Consider the following 20,271-nt stretch of genomic DNA (forward strand, 5'->3'; position numbering starts at 1 on the left):
AGAAAGAAAGAGAAAGAAAGAAAGAAAGAAAGAAAGAAAGAAAGAAAGAAAGAAAGAAAGAAAGAAAGAAAGAAAGAAAGAAAGAAAGAAAGAAAGAAAGAAAGAAAGAAAGAAAGAAGAAAGAAAGAAAGAAAGAAAAAGAAAGAAAGAAAGAAAGAAAGAAAGAAAGAAAGAAAGAAAGAAAGAAAGAAAGAAAGAAAGAAAAAGAAAGAAAGAAAGAAAGAAAGAAAGAAAGAAAGAAAGAAAGAAAGAAAGAAAGAAAGAAAGAAAGAAAGAAAGAAAAAGAAAATAAAAGAAAGGAAGAAAGGAAGAAAGGAAGAAAAAGAAAAGAAAAAGAAAGAAAGAAAGAAAGAAAGAAAGAAAGAAAGAAAGAAGAAGAAAGAAAGAAAGAAAAAGAAAAAGAAAGAAAGAAAGAAAGAAGAAAGAAAGAAAGAAAGAAAGAAAGAAAGAAAGAAAGAAAGAAAGAAAGAAAGAAAGAAAGAAAGAAAGAAAGAAAGAAAGAAAGAAAAAGAAAGAAAGAAAAGAAAGGAAGAAAGGAAGAAAGGAAGAAAGGAAGAAAAAGAAAAGAAAAAGAAAGAAAGAAAGAAAGAGAAAGAAAAAAGAAAGAAAATTGACTGAACTGAGTCTTTTAAGAGTTTTAAAGATGGTAGATCTTGTTTCCATCTTTACTTCTGTAAATTATTATGCTGCAGCTACAAGAATACATATGCCATTATGACCTGCAGAGTTTCTCCAGGGATACAGTACAGAAGTGCTCTATCAGAAATGCAATCAATTCCAGAGATGACTGCTTCCTGCACGCTTCCAAGCTGCTGCTTTATAAAACAGCTCCCCATAAAAGGATCAGGAAATGCATGACATCGTTTAGCAACCAGTCATTAGAATTTAATGGAAGAGGATTAAAATACAAAAATGCCATGCTTGTAGACCTTCCCATACATTATCCCAGCCTTTGAGAAGAGGAATCGGTGTCATACTGGTAAAACCTTAACCCTTTCATCTGCCTTAGAGAGGGAAACTTCTCACAATCTAAGGAAAAGCTTTGTCATATTGGAATGAAAGTCAAATTAAAATCAAACCTCTGAACCAAAGCCAAATCAATAGTTAGGTTTTTCAGTTTTCTACAATCTCTCAATTTAGAAATTTCTGAGGAAAATGGAACTGTGTTTTCAAGTCTTTGTTTCTCCTCAATTGTCTTTGCACAGATGCAGTACCATGGCATTTCTTACATCTTAACAGTTTTCTCCTTTCTAGTTGCCTACATTAAAGTGTGCGCACTCCCTCCTGCATACACACTAGGTACAATGAGAACAAACAAAATAACCTCTGAAATTATGTTCCTACTGAGCTATTGTGAATACTTTTTTTCTTACTGAGAACACCTGGTGCATGGTATCATGTGCATTGATAATAAGTCTAACACAGCTTTTTCCTATGGCAAAGTATTTACAGCTATATGAGCAGGATGCTGGTGATGAAGCGATTCTTATCACAAACAAAAGATAAACATAAACAGTGGGAATATATCAAGCACTTGAGGCTCTGCTCTCTAAATCACCATCAAAATGTTCCGTGCATCTCCCTCCCCTCTGCAGGTTTTAAAACTGACAACTGCATTGTGCTGATAACCAATATCTGTATAAATGCTTTTCCGACTTTTTGTTAAATTGTACCCAAAAATAAGTTACAGACCATCTATCTTTAAAAAGAATATCACATATCTCTTAATGATTACATATTTCTTAACTGACAGGTCTTTTCGGTGTACTGAGCCAGAGGCCAGAGTGGAGATACGCTATTTTTTTGGCAACTTCTCTGTCCATCATGTTGCTTTCCTCTCCAGTTAAGCACAATTCAAACCACACAAGCAATTGGGAGCCAGAGCACTGCCCGGTGCCCATATGACCAGGTCCTTGGCAGAGCTACACAGTCGCATCTTGCCAACCCAGAGTCTGAAATCATTGCCAGCAGAGTACAGTTACAGGAATTCAGGGTCCTCAACCGCTAAGAAAAGGCATCTTGTAATGCTTTTGAAGTGGTGACTCATAAGGCTGGTATATTTACTGTTATTGGTCAGTTTAGTCACTCAGCTGTAATGAAAAGCATTCCCTGCAGCCATGTCACCCCAGGCTGTGACCTAATCACTCTCAGTACCCAAGGATGTGCCAGCCAGCCAGGAGAACCTGTCCTCCACTGCCTCCAAAGGTGGGTGTCAAGGACAGGCATCCATCTCTGGGAACAGCTGTCCTTCCACAACCAACACCTCCCTCAAGAAGAGCAGGTGGGAAGATTGTATTGCTGGAACCGTTGCACTGCAGCTGAAACAAAAAATTGAGGTTATGACTGCTTCTGACTGTTTAGATCAAGCAAGCTCCTTGTTCTTCTCAGAGCACAAAGCTTTAATTCATTGCTCGAAATCAATTGGTCTTTATTTGACTCAGAATTTGACAGTCCTCTTACGGCTTTGGCGCAGCACCACCTGGCATATCATTTCTCTAAGAAGAATGTTTCAAATCTTCTACCATGGCAATCAGGCATAGCACTCCTCGTCTCATAAATGTTGAATATGATGTTGCTCTTTATTGTTAAAAAATGTTTTGTTCAACACTGAAGTGGATTTATTCCACTTCTATACACAGATTTTCATACATATAATAATAAAAAAAAATACTATTTTTTCCATAAATGACATAAACACCAAGACTAATAAAACTTGGGGTCTCCCCAGTTGTCTTCCTTCCTCCTTTCCAACCACACGTTTAATCTTACACAGCTTTTCTATACACCCATGAAATTATGCAGTGTTGCAATGATAAAGCTTAAATCAAAGTGAACATAAAATATCAACAGGAAATTTTGTCTGCTTCAAATGAATACCCTTTATTGTTGCAGTCATTTAGAGTCTAGGTAGCCTGTGATGCTGAAAATCATCTAAATGACTCATTTAAAACTTTTTCTTCAGAAAAGAACACTTTAATTTAATGTGCATGGGTTTCTGAGAAACATTTATAATATGGAAATTGCAAGCACCAAGGTAAAATTCAAGTCTAATTGTCTATTCAAAGATCATTTTTAGTGCACTGCTAATGTACATAGGAACACAACATAACATGAGAACCATCACAGTAGCTCAAAGCAAAGGCCTATCTTGGTCAGTTTTCTGCATCTAGCAGCAGTCACAAGTGAAGGGAAGATAAAGAAAAGGGAGCATACCTGATCTATCTACAGTCTTCCAAGGAGAATTCTTGATTCTATTATGATTAGTAACCCAGTTAGTAAATGTTAGTAGAGCTCTCTTCGAAGTACCTTTCCAGTCTGCCTTCAGACTTATCTCAGCTTCCTCCATAAACAACATCCTTTGAGAAGGAGCTCTACAGGTCCATTGCATGTATGATGACGAACCGTATCCTTTTCTTTGTTTTGATTCTGATTGGTGTGTCAGCATCATACATAATTATCTAGGATCTGTGTCTGAAAAATAAAACCATCAGCTGATTCCTAGCATTCTTCTCCATGCCACTCAGAATCATGTTGACTTCTCTTAGACTTCCAATAAATCCTCTTTTTTGGGTTGAAGTATCTTAGTCCACCTCAGCTAAACCCATATTATAGTGTAGATAACAGAAGTGCGTTTGCAAAACAAACCTGTTGATGCAGAGTCCCTGGCATCCTCAGGCGACTTTTTTTTTTCAACTAGCATAAAATTGGTCCTGCAGATTGTATACCGATTGGCAGTTGGATTGCATTAGGCATGTTCCAGAACATCATCTGGTTTTGTTTCATCCAAAAGAAATCCAGTTCAGGTGCTCCAAGACCATCCTGTATTTGAAAGAAAGTTCAGTAAGTGAGGAAGATTTGAAGATTTATTTTAAAACCAAATGCCTGATCTGAACTACAGTGGATGTGTCCTATTTTTCCCTGAACAGAAGCTGTTCCATACCTCTGAGTTGTCCATATTGCCATTCTCTGAACCTTTTCCACTTTAAAGACATACTTTTGAAATGGGAGGACTGAAGCTGAACACAGTATTTAAGGTGTAGGCAAACCACAAATGTATTTGTTCCCATAATGATGTCTTCTGTTTTCTCTTCTATTCCTTTCCTAGTATTTCATAGCATTTGTTTACTTTCCAGACTGCTGCTAAGCACTAAATTGACATTTTCATGGTACTATCTATAATCTCAATCTTCCCAGTCTCACTCCTGAGTGGTAATGGTGTCTCAGAACACAATATTTTATATGTGAATTTAAAATTTCTCTTCCCTATATGCGTCACTTCACATTTACATATTGATCTGATTTTTAACACATAGAGATGAGATGTAAGAATGGATGGAAACATTGTGTGCAGTGGAAAAATCAATTAATTAGCTTGTTATGCCACCAAATATCATTTTGAGGCATGTAAACATTATTATATTAATTTACACATGATTATATAAATTTTTAGAGAGAGAAACCCACTTGGACAAGAAAAGTTAAATTAGGGGGAGGTTCTCACTACATTTATTTTAACTCTACATATTAAAAAAAAATTGCTACAGCTAGCAATTTTGTCCTTCCAGACAAAATAGAATTTGGAAACACAAGTATCACTGAAAGAACATATTATAACCTTGGGTTATCATATCAGGAAAGAGCATCCAAAAGTTAATTATGTTTCTGAACTGCTTGGCTGTTCCTCATCACTTGCCAGGAGTTACCTTTACAAGGACATTCAGGTGCTCCAAGTACCAGCATTCTCTGATAATAATAAAACAAGTTTAAATAAGCACAGCTAAGTTCCTCATCAAGACTCTTTTGACACTTAAATTGCTTAAAATCTCATAAATTTAGTAGAAAGCTGCTGAATTTTACCTCCTAAATATATAATACCAGTTGATGAGTTCTAGAAAGAGAGTTCGGGGGGGGGGGGGGGGGGGGGGGGGCAGGAATTAAAAATACATTTTAATTGTGATCTGACTTTTGTCAGGACATAACTGATTTTAGCTAGCCAGTACATCAGACTTTTTATGGAAACAGCTTACCTAGAAAAAGCTTGCATTTTAATTTTAGATTTTAAGTTACTTGGTCCAAAAACTTGTTTTGTAGCTTTTTTATTAAAAAAAAAAAAAAACTTTCTTAAGAAAAGCTTTTTCAATGATGATAGCTAATGACCATTCCAGAATCAGCATACAGACTCCTGAAAAGGAAGACATTATTTTGAAAATAACGAGATTAACTATACTTTATATTAATTATATTAGTTAATCTCGTTATTTTCAAAATATATTTTAAAAAAAAATCTGTTATATAAAATATTTGTATTATGTAATTGCAATGCATTACTTACATATATTGGAGTGAGGGTTGGTCTCTTTTCCTAAGCAACAAATGATAGGACAAGAGGAACCAGCCTCAAGTTGTGCCAGGAGAAGTTTAGATTGGATATTAGGAAAAAATTCTTCACTGGAAGGGTTGTGAGGTATTGGAACAGGCAGCTCAGGGAAGTAGTTGAGTCACCATCCCTGGAGGTATTCAGAAGACATGTAGCTGTGGTGCTTAGGGACATGGCTTAGTGTCAGACTTGGCAGTGCTAGGTTAACAATTGGACTTGATGATCTCAGAGAACATTTCCAACCTAAATGATTCCATGATTCTATAATTCTCTATATATGGCTTCTGGCTTTATACTCTTGGCATGCATTCAGGTTGCATTTTTTGCATTTCTGCAAAGTGAAGGCTGGAGAGCTTTTTGAAAATGAAAGTTTAGAGTTCCCTATACTCCAATATAGTCTTACAAAGCAGTCCTTTTTGAAGAGAATGGCCCCATGCTTGGCTCTTCCCAAGATGAGGAATTTTGCCATGTGTGATGAGAGATGAACTTTTGCACAGTGGACAAATTACCTTAAGACACACATCTAAAGCACAGCGTGATTTTGGTACATGTGTATATGAGCTTCCTTCTGACTATCAGAGACAAAGTCCTTCGCTTTTCAATTGAAAGTCTTATTTATCTTCATCTGTAATAAAGTGACTCCATATAAGCTCCTGAAACAAGATAGAACATAACCTTGACTTGCACAGGGAAGAAATCTTTTGGGCATCAGTGAAATTTTTGAACAAAATGAATTACTGGAGGAACCAAAATAATATTTCATTATCTCCTGAGTTTGTGCTGCACTCTCCCCTCCATCCTGGCTGACGTGCTACAGCAGGAGGGGGACTGAGCAGGACTACCACAGATCTGCTCAAGTGCTTTGCCCTGTGAACCGTTCAGGTACACCATTTCAAGCTGCTAGTACAGATGAAGTCACAGTAGGATAAAGACAACTACGCCAATACAGATTATAACCATAACCACGCCAAAATGAGCTAGAGACTGTAAAGGCATCTTTGTGTGAAGCTGAGAAGTCACCCTCAACAGTGAGTCAGTAACAACTTAACTATTGTGTCCTAAGCCTGGTAGGGTTAAAAGTCCTCAGAAACAGTGTGTACAAGTTCTGAAGGTCCAGGTGTGCATCCATATGTGAAGGCTTTCCTTTGAAGAAGCAGATCTGAGGAATTCCTTTGAGAAGGACCTTCTCCAAAAACTTTGTACTGTATGATTACTTCTTATCTGGAGAAGTTTGCTCTGTTATGATTTTCTATTTTTCCCTAAGAAAGCATGATTGACAGAAATCAGAGACCTCACTCATTCTGGAAGCCCTCTTCTTCTGATGGTCAGTATTTTCTTGTTCCAATATGCTTAGTGAAGATATTTTATAGCCCTAACTTTTAAATTAGAGTAGTGGTTAAAATAAATTGAATAAAAATTTCTTGATCATTTTCAGTGGTCAGTTGGTGTAACCCATTTAGCCAAATTACAAACAGAAAATATCAGAATTTTAGCAAGTTTGACAATTGACAAGTGTGTCCATGATTGTGCATAATACCCACAAGTTCAAAGATAGGTACAGTTAGTACCACTCAAGAGAATACATGAAAATAACATATGTTCGGGCCAATAATGTGATGGAGAATCCTCTTAAAAGATCTCTTGGCATGGAACTAAACCTGTTAAAGGAAGGATTTACTATACTCCATGGGTGTGCTTTGAAGAAGCTTCCACTGTATTCAATTACTATTGATTCATTAGGTACACGAACTGTACAGCTCTAATTAAAAACCTTTTTCTTTCCTGCTTTGAAACCAGCAGGGTTCCTTAAATAGATTTACTCTGAACTGGAAAAAAAAAAAATTAATTAGAAAAATACTAACCCAAATTCCCTGGCCTTCTTTGTGTCAATTTCTAAGTAACAAGTCATCATCTCCCTGGCTTTCCCTGAGCAGAAGCAGTGGATGATGTACTCTCCTAAGCTCTTTGATATCTTGGCTTCAGCATGAACATGCTTTGGTATGTCGCACAGGAATGCAGTGCTTGCTCACACAAACTGTCATTTCCATTTCTGACATGGAAAGAACACAGAGCTGGAAGTCCCAGGCAGAAAAAAAAAGGACATGGAAAAGGAGGAATGCTTTTATTTGACTATCCAGGCTTCTGACTCATTGACTTGGTGAACCTTTTCCAGCTCAGAGGAAGGCCTGACAAGGCACAGTGCTGAGAATGGATCTGGCTGGGGAGGGTGGGGATTGAAGGTCCTGCTGGGAAAGTGCATCACAAGGGCTAGGGAATAATTTGTCAGTGGTGAACTGTGCTGAGCTTTCTAGACCATGCTGTGGATGAAATCCAGCCCATACTGATGGCCCAGTACATTTCCTGTATAAAACCTGAGAGCTTTTTGAACTGCATAAAAGATTTCTTCTGATAAGGTTCTTTGCCCTCTGGTCCTTCCCCACAGTGCTGAAGAACTCAGATAGGCCTCCAGATGCCATATGCTTCAGCCAAGGCTTTGGCTGGCTGGACTGAGGTGAAATATGCCAATCTATCCCAGAAGGAGAGGGAAGTATATAGTTCACTACTTCATGATAAAAAGCCTGTCACCTGTGCTACTTAGGCTTTGATAGAAGCTCATGGAAATAATAGTCAGGAAAAGGTGTTTTAAATAGCTGATACCTTCCAGTTGCCTTGCAAATGTTAGCTAACCTAATACAGTAACAATCACCTCATCCCTTCAATGCCTTCTCATGTGTTAGTGGTTAGATTTCCTTGTGGCACATGCAAATCATACACATCATCACCATTCTCCAGAGCAATATTGCATCTAGGCCTTTATTGCAAATTTCACAGGTGTCAAAGTAGACATTGCACAGCAGAAGGCAAACATCACACCAGTTTACTCTCAGATCCCCTAGGGCATCCCCAGCCCTGCCTGTCTTCCTTGCACCTTGCCCATGTCCCAGGACCCTAGGTCAGCCCTGAGGCAGTCAGCCCCTGCCCCAGCAAGGCCTCAGCAGGGCCAGTCTTCAGCTCCCCATAGTTCTGCCCTGCCTAACCATGGGGCCCACCAGGCAGGGCCCATCAGCAGGCCCACAGCCCAGCCTGGCCTCAGACTTTCCCTGTACCAAGAGAGGTGTCCAATGCCCAGGGTTGGGGCTGCCCGTTGCCCCCAGATGCCCAGGCTGAGGTGGTGGGTTGGAATGGGTTGCCAGGCCCTGCCCTGATGCATCCCCATAGAGAGTCCTTGCCACTGGGCCCCGGGAGCCCCAGTGGTACTCACTGCACCATGACATTTTCACAACTTCAATTATTACTCTTTGCAGACTGTTGAAAGAGCTGTTACCATTCAATAGTAACAGGATTCTGGATTACATATTTCCGTAGGTATACAAAACAAGATATACGTGGAGTGGAATGGCTGAGAGAACTGGGATTGTTCAGTCTGGAGAAGAGGAAGTTGAGGGGAGACCTCATAGGTCTCTACAACTTCCTCAAAGTAGGTTGCAGTGAGGAGGATGTTGATCTCTTTTCTTAGGTGACAAGTGATAGGACATAAGAAAATGGCCTCAGGTAGTGCTAGGGGAGGTCTAGATTTGAAAAGAGGAAGAATTTCTCAATGGATTGGGTGCTCAAGCATTGCAACAGGCCACCCAGGGAAGTGGTGGAGTCCCAGTCCCTTTAAGCGTGTAAGAGACGTGTGGATGTAGCACTTAGGGACATGGTTTAATGGTGGGCTTGGTATAGTTGGATGACGGTTGGACTTGATCTAGAAGGTCTTTTCCAACCTAAATGATTCTAGGATTTTATGATTCTACAATTTTCTTTCTCAAGATACTTTTATGGAATAGAAAATAACACCTCTGATCTTTAACAAACCAATAAAATCCGATATCATATACGCCTGCATATTTGTTACTGAATTTAGTGTTTGTGTTTTTTTCTGGTTTTGTTTGTTTGTTTGTTTCCATAAAGGTTTCTTAGACTCAAATGACTTTAGATAATTTCCAATACAGATCTTTAGATCTGCTTTGTTTCTTTCAAAGTGTCTTCCTGCTATGTGAAGGAAATAATGTATTTCTTGGAGAAGAAAAACAAATATTTTTCTATGCCTGTTACATCCAATGCTGTAATTGTAACAAACTGCAGTTTTATCAAAGTCCTTCCACAGTGTCTATTTCTGCTCAGCTTGCACCAGGAATCCAAACCAATTTGCATTTGCATTTACAAATTAATAAACTTTCACCAATGGCTGCAGCTTTCATGAACTCTATGTACAATTCAGACAAATACTGGTCTACCGTCAGAACTGTTTTTTTTCTGCTTAACTATGTCATACTCTGTCAAGTGAACAGAAAGAGGAAGGCATTACTTTTGTAAATGTAACAAGAAAAATGTCAAGAGTCCCATTATTTTAAACTAAGATGGGAAGAGCAGAGGATAATGTATAGTAGAGACCAATCCAGCATGGAATGAACTCAGCAATGCACTGAATTTCATCAGCAATTTAGTGACTTTCATTTCATTTACCTGCATCAATAAGCACAGTTAATAAGACATAGACCCCTGCCATTCCTCTGAATGGCTGAAGCACTACATTATGCGGTAATATCATTTTCGCAATGCTAAAAGTATGCTATTTTCTTCATGTTGAGGATACTGTCTATATAGCTTAAAATATATTTGGGCAATAATTTAAACAATGCCACAAAGCCTACTCCCCCTCTCCTTCTTCAACAATTCCCTATGCTCACATTCTCTTCTCAGATGCTGGGGAAAGAGGGCAAACTTTTCAAAGGAGCTCTAAAGGCCATGATTTTCATTTTCATATAGGTCATTTTCAGTCTGAACACTTTCACTAGAAGCTGACTAAATCACTGCACAATTATTTGAAAATTCAGTACTTGGTTTCTTTCATTGCTTTATGGGGTTATAGAAAAAGTCTTAAAATTATGCATGGTCCAAAGGATATATTTAATCTTAACGAGCTTCATTTCTGCTAATTGCTAAAGCCAAAAGGAAGTCTGTCAAAGGCTAATAATTCCCCAGCATCTTCTGAGAGATGAATATACATTATCAAATAAGACTATGTATTACATTCGTCCTTTAGAGGGCATTCTGTGAATAGGGAATATGCTTTGGGTAACACCAAGGGTCAGATCTAGTCTGGTATATATTTCCATATTTCCACTTAACTCAATGAAAATGCATGAGTTCCACTGCTTATAGACATTACTCTTTGTCTTTAAATGTTTATTCTTAAAGCCTGAAGTAGCCTAAATCTTTTTAGATTGATCTATTTTTCTCCTCAATAAATTTCATGTGTAGCTTAAAACTGTTCCATTCTGCTTTATTCTTTACTATAAATTTAACTCATCTGATAAAGAAATAAAGCCATCCAAAGGGAATGGTTGTTGCTCACTGCCCCATAGCCTTCACCAGTAGGTATTGTTTCATATATGGCTTATCTCTTCCTAGATTTGGAGAAGTAGGTATATTTAAATGCAGAGCTCCAGACACCAAGTGTGTTCATCAGCTCTATGTAAATTAATTAATTTCAAGAGTTTTATCAGAATGCCATTCCACAAGAATAAAAGGTTATTTTGAAATGCAGGTGGTCTCTGGTTCACTCACAAAAAATAATGTTACTATCTAATAATGAAAAATATATATATATATATGTATATACACGCAGGTCCCTAGCACCCTACTAAACCTTTTGTTTAGTCCTTTGGTAGAGAAGATTTTGCCATGGATTTCCTGAATGTTGTTCTCATTGGCAATTTTACTGACATGGTTTTAGAAACTAGAAGTGTAAAGACAACTGGACTGGATACAAGTTCCAGCAATGCAAAGGACAGCAAAGCATGAAATATGAGATAAAACTTAAAGAATCAATCAGCTTAGATCAGGCAGATGTATAGACACTTGAAGAAGACAGTCAAAAATATATTGGGATAATGTGAAACACATGAGAGTATTTTTTTTAATTGAACAAAGATAGAAAAGGTATGGAAAGTTAAGGTTGATAAAAGAGAAGATGTAGTTGTATATCATCAAAGCTTTCTAACAAAAAGACCACAGAATTAAGAAAGACAGAATCTCCAAAGGCTCTTTAGCCAACCTTCATCCTCAAAGCAGGATCCAGACCTTTTTTGCAGTCACTTAAAACAGGTATGATGTTGGGTGCACAATTCCAACAGGAAAATCCAGAATAGACTTACTGTTAGCTCCCATTAATATGTTTTACCCCATGAAAATAAATGTATTCTTTGAATGCATTTGAATGACAAAAGTTGGTGTCAGTGGGTTGACTGATGGCATTAAAGATGCCATAAACACTCCCATATGAATTCCAGTACCAAATTGGAAAGGTTGCATACAGCTGAGTTGTTGGGCTGATGCAACCAAAGTTACCCATAACATTGACTGTGCAGTGATGACTTTGAGACATCGTTTGACATCATGACAAAGGGGAATTAAAAAGTTGAACTTTTGTGCATATTATGGGTTTCACAGAAAAGGCTGCATTGTCTTTTGTACCTTGAAAAGAAATCCAAAGCAAATTATTCACAGCATCAGCATCTCTATTTTCCCTGATCATTATAATTGTATATTGTGCTCAGAACCATACAAGATTTCTCTTGCAATATATTATTCTCACTGAAAAAAAAAAAAAACAAGCAAACAACAACAACAACAAAAAAGCAAACAAAAAAAAAACAAACAAGCAAAAAAAACCAACAGATAATAAGGACAGATTGCCATGAGAATAAATATAATCCTTTCTATTAGCAAAAGTCTAGTTTTGCATTTCTCAGAACTGCCAGGGCTTGGTAATTTTGACTTGCTAGCTTCCCAGCACATTCTGAACAGGTCTTTCATTGATCCCATTTTCTGCAATCCTTAAAAGTCAAATATTGCTAGTGCGGATAATTTTAAAATGCACATTGTGTGTCTAAAATCAATCTGATATCTATGGGACAGTGTAAGAACCCTCAGAGGCATCTAGGCTCTTTCAAACATATTTATTTTCCTAAAATCTCAAATAGCAACACAAGAAATAAAGCAGTGAACAGTTCCCAGTGACACTAATAGATGGCTGCTTCCTCTGAGAATCCAATTGATACACAAGGAAGCAATATATATATATATATTTATAGGGTTAAAAGATGCAAAGAGGGAGTAAACAAAAAACATAGGTATTCAGCAGTACCAAGACAAATTTCATATTCTACATGATCTGGGGAAAGTGAATTCAAAATTCACGTTTGCTTATATGTATGCATATGTATGTATCTGTCTGTGTTTCTGCAGGGCCTTCTGTGTGAGCCATGCCTCTCCCATTTACTCAGCATCTGATTTTTCCTCTCTGAGATTCTACGTATCATTACATACAATGGTTGAAATGTAGTTTGAGATTCTTGAGAAATGCCATCCATTTTTATTTAGTTATCTCTATGTTAGGTAAATGTTAAAATGTGTAAGTCACTTAACTTTTGCCTAAGCATGTCTGTACTTCTTGAGACTGTTTCTATGTCTTTTTAAGTAATATAAAATGCAAACTAGTCCAGTTTGATGGATGTTTCACTGTAAGCATATACAAACCTCTCCTAGAAACAAACTACAGAACAAGAGGACAAAGTAGAGTCTTTTGGGTTGGGATTTTTGTCATTTCTCTTTACTGTAAACTTACCTAAAGAACACCAAATGAAGCCCTGAGAGCAAAGATAGATGCCCTAGCATCAGAAAGAAGGCAGGTCTGAGTGTGCAGAAATGGAGAGCCTGATCTTAATAACAGAACTAATCATAGGCAGTGCACCATGCACGTTCTGAGAGATAAACATGAACGGACACATCCAGGCACCACAAAGAGCTGCCTAAACATACCCATCAGCAGCTGAAACAATAGTCCACCTCCCAGATAGAAAAATATCTGAGACATGCTGTCAGTCTGGAGATGATTGGCAAGACAGCTTCAGTCCTCAGTACTATTTCAGATGCAGCCCAGGTTCAGCCAGGTTCACTTTAAATTTAATTAGGATTATGGTAATATTAAGTTGCTGCCATAGGTAGCGATTAGACAGCAGTACAGAATCAGCCTTTGTGTGTGTCTCTCTCTAATTTTTATTACAAAGGGATGCATGTCTTCCCAAAATTAATGCACAAAATTAAAGTTGGATGATGCAAATCTGTCCTTTGGTTTCGTAGCAGCAACAAATGGTTACCTGAATATCTAGCAACATTCTTGATGACAACACTCCTAACACAGGACTGTATGACTGGCTCAAGTTCCTGTTTCCACATAAAATTCAGGAGCATACATAAATCCCATGAAGCCTTTCTCTGAATACTTTAACACTCTACAGAGTGACACTGGCCTCAGTACTTTTCATAGAGTCCACCCAGACCCTCTCATTGGGCAGAGTAGGTCTGCTGTGCATGGAGAAAAAGAGGGCCTCCAGTGCCAAAAGAAAGACTAATTGCTAGGAAGAAAGAGGTGAGGGGAGCCTGAGTTGGACTTCGGTAAAAGTACAGAAGAAAAAGTTCTATATAATACCATCCATCACGGTAATCCAGGCCATAAGTAATAATGTTTATGCTTTCACTCCCTAGCTCCATGTACAAGACCCATGATGGTAATGCTTCTCTTTCTTCCTCTGTCTTAGCAGAACAGCTGGTACTAGCATGTGATGATTATTCTTCTCATGAATCCATATCAGAGATGCTTTCCCTGCCAAACCCAGGGGAAATCCAAGTGCAATTCAATTAGTGAAAGCAAATGGGGTCACCTATCACCTGCAGCCTGATGGGATCATCTGACAGGGCACTGGAAACATCTGTGTACCCCAAAGCATCACACAGTTAAGATTGCATACAGGACAGTGAAATACTTGCCCCTGAGTAGTTCACAGATGGTTGAGAGGATCTTCCTTATTAATGAATTCAGACTTCACAACAACTTGCCTTGACAAAAGTTAACATTTAAAGATTCAAAGAGAGTAGCAAAAGAGGTTGTCTGAAATAATTTAGATAAATTATGTTCTTTAATTAATTTCAAGGTCCATTGAGCACAGTCCTATTAAATATAAAATCTGCACGTAAAAGGATAAACATTTCTAATGCATCTACTTAAGCAATACCAAAAGTCTGATACAAATTTAATTGTGGAAATCAAATAGTATCAGAGTTAGGACCTTGGTGTCTTTCCTCAGTGATATCCACATTCAGTTTTACTGTGTTCAATGAACAGAAATTTAAGAGAAAAAAATCTGAGCACTCTGAGGACAGAGTAAAATTTAAGATTCTATCTGTAACTGTGACTTTCTTTATTTTCAGTTGTATAAGCCAGCTTTCAGATTTGAACACACTGTCTTTTTTCAATGCTTCTCTCACAATATGACGGGAGGATTATGCCCAACTCTGCTCAGAGGGTGAGCCAGTCTCCATGACAATGATGAAGAGTGGTGGCCAGCATGCAGTTCAGTGTTGCTGATGTTCACATCTGCAGCACTCTCACTGGAAGAAGAATCTCTGCTTAACAACTGTTTGTAAAGAGATCTCCAAAAACATATATCCCTGAAATATCCAATGTAACAGTAAAATGGAGCCTTAAATGCACTGAGTAAATGCTGCTGATACATACATTATAATGGAGAAGTGTTATTAACAAGACATAGAGTACTTCAGAGAACATGGATGGACTTTGCTAGCTGGACAAGACAGAGTTTAATGAAGAGAGGCCCAAGGCTCTTGCATTTGTGGCATGAAATATTTAGAAAGTTACGACACAATAATCTTGATTTATGTAGTTGAGTTCTTGTAACAGTGAGAACGGGTGCTGGCACTTTAGAAATGAGGGGTGGACCATCAGAGCATCCCCAGCTCCAACATCTTCAGTCTTTACTCTGAGAAGAGAAGAAGATGATTCCTCTTAATGAGTTGTTGGAAAAATCTCCCAACCAGCCAAAGACACCAAAAACATCTGTAAATCATCTCTCACACTCAGAATAAACTGGTAGCAGTGAAGGCTGCATAACTCTGGTTTCTACCTGTTCCCCAGGCTACCTGGGGAGAAACCGTGCTGCCAGAGCAGCTTGCTAACTAAAGACAAATGAGTAAAAAAGAATAATTTGCTGAAGAATTTGCCTAGATTGTTAAAACCAGTGGGAAATGTTGCTTCAGAGAGATTCTGACAAGGAAAGCCACTTATGCAAAAGCATCAGATTTTTCTAGAGGAAATTTCATTTTCTGCTAGGAAAAAGAGATGCATTTTTCTGTCAGGAAAATCAAAATGATGGGTTTGTGATTGCCCACCTGGAGGGACCTTATCCATTACACTCTCTGCTCACAGGAAGAAAGAAAAGAGCCAAGAACAATCCCTCAGGAAGCTGCTATCTACTGCAGACATTGTTGTCCCCCATACAGATATTGATTAAGGCTCTAGGTTTTCTTTCACTCTATCTCACTTACCTAAGAGTTGTTTATTCTTAATATTATTATTATTATTTCACATAAATATTTTCTAGATATATAGGTAACATTTCATAAAATCTTAAAATCCATGCTGACTCAGTACAGTGACACCTTGCAGGAGAACAGCTTTAGGAAATGATCTACTATTACAGAAAACATAGCAAATTAGTTTCTACTGTGTGTCTTCCAGGGTCTGCTCAAAAGTCTCTAGCTACTGGGCAATGTACAAACTGCATTATTTCCACCCACATGGATCCACACCTATGTGAAAGCTTGATTTCCATATAAATTGCATGTGAAATAAAATGCTATCCCCAGAGTCTAGGAGGAGGTAAGTAAAAGAAAATGCTAATGAATGGTATCACTTGAGATAAAATTAAGGGGGGAAATGAAGGAAGACACTGTAGTTTATAAAAATATCCTGGAGATCACTAGACTTCTTTGCAAATCACTCTTCTTTGTAGAATTTCTCTTCTGTTCCTACATCAAGGTCCAGATTCTGATCCAAAACTTTACCTTCTTCCAAGAGTGATGCCCAATTCCCTGAACATTTATTTTGGCTCCATTGGGCATATTTGAGAGTAGGGTGGTACATAACTTACAAAAGTGTAGTAGAGTGTAACCTGTTTTCTGTGACTTCTTCTATAGCAAAATGATGACATGCTTGCTGCAAGGAAAACTATGTCAGCCATGACCTTAAATACTTAGCCTTTGAAACCAAATTTGAAGAAGAAGAAAATAGGTTGTGATGTTTATTCTTTTTAACTCTGTACATCCAGGAGAAAAACACATCCCAGTAGAGTCTGCGGAAGATATCACACCCTCATTTCAGATAGACAAATATACCTGTACCTCTATACCTCTGAGACACTCAGACTTGGTGATCTGAACCTAGAAAGAAAGAATTACAGTGACAGTCCCAGACATTAGTGTATTTGCCATCAAAGCTGCCTCTGCAGAAAGAATTGAGACAAATGGCAGAATGAAAGCTGCACAAGGCAAAAGGAACTGGGCATAAGGGAATTAAGAAGTAGCAAATAGCAAACATCTGCAAGAAAACTGCTGATTTGTAGCTGAACAACCTCTCTTATTAAGCCAGATGGTTTGTTAGCAAAAAGCATGGGTATATGCCAAAGCAGTTTTAACTCTGCAGTGAGCAACACCTGTACCTGGTGCTTCCAGGAGTTTTGCAGAGATACACAGCATTCTGGAGCTGTCACATAGTTCAATGTTAAGGCTGGCATCATGGCTCTGGATCATGGGTCTCTACTGCCAATTCTAGCCTGCAAATAGCACTGACCTGGATGGACCCTGAGAGATGAGGCAGCAGAATATTTTTAAAGGAATAGCACTTCTGCTGCTTTGTAGCAGCTTCTTGCTGTCCTTTGCTGTTACCCCTCCTTTTATGACCTCTTCCTACCACCCATCACCTTCCAGGGCAAAACCATTGTGTGGTTTTGCACATTACCCAATTTGTTTCTTTTTAATTTCATAATGCACCAGACATTCTCTTTTCATTTGTGCCTTAACCTTTCTCTGTGACACTTATATTAGCTATGAGCAATACTCTGTTATTCTAATGTCCAAGGCAGAGACTCTCTTACGTAAGAATATACCACATGCCAAGGCCAAATTTCCAGTTGCTCTATATCCACACTTCAGTCTTAACTGTGGGTGAATGATCATGTTTGAAAAACAGGGCCACACAGGCTTGTACAAATGCTCTATGATGTTATTTGTGCATTTACCTTACAGCAAGTCCAGACAGAGAGATTACTGCCCTCTTTCACCTCAAGAACATCAACATTGTAGGTTCTCTGTGAAAGGAAAACTCTGAGAATACCTAGGGTTTGTATCTCCAGAACTATCTCTGTAGGACACAGATGATAGCTCACACCATTGTCACTAAAAATGTTTTCTTACCACAGAAATAGCTCAGCCCATGCAGCCCTTTAAGGATCCTGGAAAGACATATTTGGTTGCCTTTTTCAGGCTTTCTGCCTCATGAGGTTGCCTGCCCAGTCATCTCTGACTTCTTTCCTTCTTGTCCATGGGGGCTTTTATGGGGTCTATATTTTCTCCTTCTCCCAGAGCTCCTCTTTCAGTTTGCGCCAGAGCTTTCCTTGCCCTTGCTGGAGGGGCTGCTTCAGTGGGCAATGATCCCCAAGAGGCTGATGAAAGAGACACTCGGTTCCACTAGGAGTACTATTAAGCATTAATATAGGTTTCCTAATTTCTCACTGCAACTTCTCCCCATGTTCCAAAAACATGGCAAAGCTCCTCTTTGCCAGGGAAAGAAATCTATGTTTGTGCCTTCCCAAGGCCATGTTCAAACGGAGAGAAAAGGAGCTCTAAAGTGAGGGAGGATGAAAGTAATTTATAGTTACAAGCCTTTATCCGGGATGATGGGGTACATAGTATCCATCAAAGACAAGTAATTGCTTAGTAGATCCTGAGTCAGGCTTGTTATTTCCCACCAGCTGGCAAGGACACCCTCACAATGGCTGAATATGCTTTCTCTCATACTGAGAGCTTTCTTCTTAAGACTAATATTATATTTAAAAGTATACTTACCATTATGTCAATATAATGCAGTTCCTTCACTTTGCTGGAGGCATCTGTCAGAAGTATTAAATGGCTTGGAATATCTGGCACTGTCAGCAGTGATGCTGTTGTCTTTCTTTACTCTGGAAATGGTAATACTGCTTCCAAGAACCAAGATACAAAATGCCCCAAAGTAGCTTAGCCAAACACAAAAATGCATTCATCTGTCTTCATTCTCCATTTGTGGTAGTCTGTCTGCATAATATCTGGACATTATTCCATCATGTGTTTATATGTCTCTTGCCTAAAAGAAGCCCGAAGGATAAAACTCACTTATAACCTGCACACACTGGCCAGGGGTTGCTCTCAATATTTATTCCTAATCAAATTCCAAATTCTGAAAAAAAAACCCTGATCACATGTACCTAGTCTTCCCATTGTTAGCTGAAAATCAGAGTGCCATTTAAATATGTCATTGTACATTCCAGAGAAATTGAATTCTGAAAAACAACTATATCCACTGAGCAGACAACATTATTCTTAACTCCCAGTGTGGAAAGGCCAGACGTCCTACTGCCTCAACTTCACCCTTCTGGTCAGATGGATATACTAAGGTCTCTTGATTAAAAACATGAAGACATGGTAAATTAGCAAATTTAGCTCTTCATCGAATATGTGTGAGGTTTGGAGTCACATTTACCTACCTGCAAGCCATCTGGGTTGGGACATCACTAGCCGTCTTTCTCCCAGGATATGGGATTCCTTTGTCATTTCCTGTTTTCACATCTCACTCAGCTCTTGTTGTTGACTAGCAGCTTCCTAGGTTTTGACCTTAATTGAAGGACAATTTTTTATTTTTTTTAAGTGTCTTGATGTGTTAATGGATGCATTTGCTTCATCCCTGAGAGGACATATCCCTTAACTTCTGTAACACATAATCTAAAAGCTTACACTGTTGTAATGTCCTTTGATTTCCTGTTTACACTTCCTCTGATATATTCTGTGATTAACCTCAGCTCAGGTTTACAGAGATAAAGTCTTACTTAAAAGCCTTGCTTTTTCTCTCTCACCATGGAAAACTATTTCTTGCATTTGTGACTCAACCAGGCTTCTGTTTCAAAGTATTTCACGTGGATCCTTGTCATCTTTCAAACAGCTTGGGCTACAGACTTGCCTCAGATACTTGAACTTTGTTGGAATTCTGTCCCCTGTTCGTTGACTGGTTTGATTTGATAGTATCATCAAATCATAGACCTTGTTCAGCCAAGGCCATCTGGAAATTTCCCTTCTTTCTCCTCACTCCAGTCTTAAAACATAAATATACTTGTTGGCTGCAGGCCATACAACCTTGCTGCAGCCTCCTAAGCAAAGAGGAGGGTGTTAATAAATGACCTAATGGTTATTGTCCAATTAAGAAGTGCTTTGTCATGTCCTCTGATATCTGACTGAAACACCTGCCCACTCATCAGTCTGTGCATGATGGGTTGACATTCTTGGCACATAAAGACCTGGATGCTCTTCAGAATGGCAGACACCTCTTTTATTAGGCATGATACACAGTTAGTGCATCAATCAGTAAACATTTCTTTGTGCAACCAAACTCAGAAAATCGCTTAGTTTTGTTATTCATATTTTGGGATAGCACACAGCATAATTCATCAGCACCTGTCTTCATCGTCACATATCTGACAACTGATTCACAGCTTTGAACACCTCAATACACACCTAAAGATAATCACTGGTAGCTGTCTTGTTATTGTTTCCCTGGCATCTCAAGCATGTTTATTCATGGGCCTCTGCCTGTCTTCCAATCACTTTGGCCCTGCTCTCATGCCAGTAGATCTGAGTCTGTGTCATCACCTGTATTTCTCATTGTCGTTATAGAATAATCATCT

The 20,271-nt window shown here is 38.4% G+C and overlaps 1 long non-coding RNA gene across 1 annotated transcript; it reads right to left on the bottom strand.

Annotated features, from left to right (window-relative positions):
- Positions 1-1,811: 1,811 nt before the first annotated feature.
- On the bottom strand, positions 1,812-19,668 carry LOC308189414. The gene is made up of 4 exons (XR_013946350.1): positions 19,081-19,668; positions 18,407-18,680; positions 5,887-6,030; positions 1,812-3,819 (listed from the first exon to the last, which is right to left on the bottom strand). It is a non-coding gene; the product is annotated as an uncharacterized lncRNA (long non-coding RNA).
- Positions 19,669-20,271: the final 603 nt, after the last annotated feature.

This window comes from Anser brachyrhynchus (assembly GCF_964034855.1).
Source record: "Anser brachyrhynchus genome assembly, chromosome: 2".
NCBI lineage: Eukaryota > Metazoa > Chordata > Aves > Anseriformes > Anatidae > Anser > Anser brachyrhynchus.